This window comes from Tupaia chinensis, unplaced genomic scaffold, assembly GCF_000334495.1.
Source record: "Tupaia chinensis unplaced genomic scaffold, TupChi_1.0 Scaffold000315_1, whole genome shotgun sequence".
In the NCBI taxonomy this organism is placed as follows: Eukaryota; Metazoa; Chordata; class Mammalia; order Scandentia; family Tupaiidae; genus Tupaia; species Tupaia belangeri.
In genome coordinates this window covers 736,761-739,611 of record NW_006159808.1, presented here as the reverse complement: position 1 = coordinate 739,611, position 2,851 = coordinate 736,761, and positions in this window count along the sequence as shown.

The following is a 2,851-nucleotide window of genomic DNA, read 5'->3' as shown; positions in this document are numbered from 1 at the left end:
ACCAATGCAATTTCTGAAAGTTGTCAATGACCATGGAGTTCTTTATCCTATCAATCTAGTTGCCAAATTTGAGAGAATCGGTCACAATTCCCTTCTTGAAACTGTCCATTGTTCTTGTAGCTCTCTGGGAATCCCTTCTCCGACTTACATGATTCTCCCCAGTTGATTGCTAGAGTTCCCCTCTTCCTACTATATATCGAGAATTAGAATATCTGGGCTTTTGGGGCCAGCAGATGGCATAGCAGTTAAGGCACCCGATTCTCATGTGGTCCCCTGCAGTTTGAGTCCTAAACCCAGCAGCTTGAAACTCATGCTGGGAGTGTGTGCGCGCACATGCCCAACATCCAGAGAGGAGAATGGTGAAGAAGGGATTGCGATGTGGCCATCTCCCCGAGGGGTGGAGGTGAGGGGGTGATTTCTCGTTTTCTGTCTCTTTGTCTCACCGGTGAACACATGCACCTTATAGTAAAACTTTCTAAAAAATAAAAGAAAGAGAGAAAAATAAAAGTCTGGGCTATTTAGGGGTCCATAGACCTTCTGAAATTGTGTTTGGAATTTTGCATGTTTGTTTATGTGTCATTTTCTAATGAGAAAGTCCATAGCTTATAGGTATTCTCAAAGGCATTTACGACTCTTCCAAAGGTTAATGACCATTGTTTATGTAGTCTTCCATGGTGGTCTTAGCAATTAATTTCATCTTTAAAACACTAACATATATCAAAATTTACTAAGTGAAAGTATAATCATTTTCTCAAGTAACAAGCCAGCAAGTATGACGTTCATTCAACTGAGGTGTAGAGAGGTTAAAAGTGACTTGGTTGGGCCAACAGGTGGTGTGGTGGTTATGGTGCTGAACTCCCACATGGCTGATCATGGTTCAAATCCTGGACCAGGCAGCTTGCTTTGTCACTACCCACCACCCCTCATCTCTCTCTGGGGAGTGTGCATGCCCTGTAGCAAATTAAAAAAAAATATGTATATATATGTATATATGTATATATAGTTATATATATGTATATAATTAAATAAATAATTCTTTTTTTAAAAAGGGACTTGCTTAAGGGGACATACTTAGTAGGTGGGTGGTTGCTGAACTCTCACTTTTTTTCTGATGATTCTCAAACCCTTATCTCCAGCCTCCATCCCGAGCTCCAGATTCAGAATAGCTCAGTAAGTCACTTCCGCAGCTGCCCCACAGCCATGAGGCTCAGCATTTCTGACATTGAGCTCATTCACTTGCCCCAGCCTCCTTCTCCGGCACCCTCCATCGAGGGTCTGTGCAATGGATTCATCTTGGTTATCTCCTTTCCTCTCCGACATTCAACCAATGTTTAGTTCTATTGATTTTAAATCCAAACGACTACTGTCTCAGTTCAGGTCTAAGTCGCCTTCCATCTGGCTTTATGTAACAGCGTCCGACCTGCCTGAAACCCTCAGATGACACAGCATTTTATGGTGATGAATGGGCCTCCCATGGCCTCCACCCTCCAGCTTCTCCAGAACCTTCCTAGCCTCTCTCCTCTCGTATGCTTCCCTTTGGCCGCACCGCATGCCCGGATTGACCCAGGACTCAAAATCTCGACTGTCTCTTGGGTGATACAGAGTTAACACTCTTTAATTAGCCCTCTGCAAATACTAATTTTTGCATCTTAATTTTTGGTAAGAGTTGGGTAGTGACTGTTAGTTGTGTGTTTTTTTTTTTTTAATCTGAAAAATGCCTGGGAGCAATTATTTGGTGTTATCTTTGAAGTCCTTGCATTTTTAGAACTGAGGCTTTAGGGGATGGGCAGAGGTGTGGCATAAGGTTGTGCTCTGTGAGGCTCTCTTGTGGGAGGGTACTGGGCTTGCAGCCAGAGACCTCTCTGAACAGTGCATGCCAGTGATCGGGGCTGGCTTGAGCTGGGGTGGATCGTGGTGTGGGGATCCTATAGGGGCTGCTGTCTCTCTGTCTTCCTCCTTTGTGGAAGAAGAAAGGAATAAACTTAAAGCTTAACCACCCCCAAAATCGCATGTACTTCAAAAAGTATGTGTTTAAGTCAATTAAGCAAAGAGAAAAAAAGTGAGTGTTCCCTTATAGAAACGACGGCGCTGAATCTGCACCTTGTCTTGCCTAGACATTGTTCTAGCGCCACACAGAGACTGAGGCAGCACCCTAGACAGTTTATAGATTTTTCTCAGAAAACAGTTCTGGGTCTGCTCCAGGATGAGGGCAAATCGATCACCGAGGTTCCAAAGTTCCGCGCCGTAGACCACGGTTTTGACTATTTTAGCCTAGTTTTTTTTTTCCAAAGGAGATTTATCCACCAAGAATTACCCCTCAGGAAGCCATTTGTGAAATGTCTGCATTTGAGAGGTTCTTGGTGAACCGTCTGGAGAAAGCTATCTTTAAAATGTCCCCCTCCCCTATAAAAATGGTGGCCACACTGTTTACAGTCGGTAGATGCAAACCAAGTCAACTTAGAGGCCGTCTGACAGAAATGTGGAGTGTGCTTAGGGATAAATGACGTTGAGAAAACCCTTTCTGATTGGTTACAGGGTAGACAAACTGAGTACTGAGTTTGGTATTATCTTAGAATATTTCTCTTGTTAGTTTTTTTTTAGTTATAAAGTTGAAACTGGTTTCTTTCCGCTTTTGCTAGGCTCAATGAGATTGCAGCTAATTGGTTTTTTTTTTTTTAAATAATTATTTATTTAATTCCATTATTATTTTTCTCTTCTTCTTCTCATTCTTCTTTAATTTTTTTTTTTTTTTTGGAGAGGTTTTTGCTACAGGGCGCGTGCGCGTGCCAGACAGAGAAAGACAGACAGAAAGCGAGAAATCCCCCCCCCCCCCGGGGAGGGGGGACAGCCC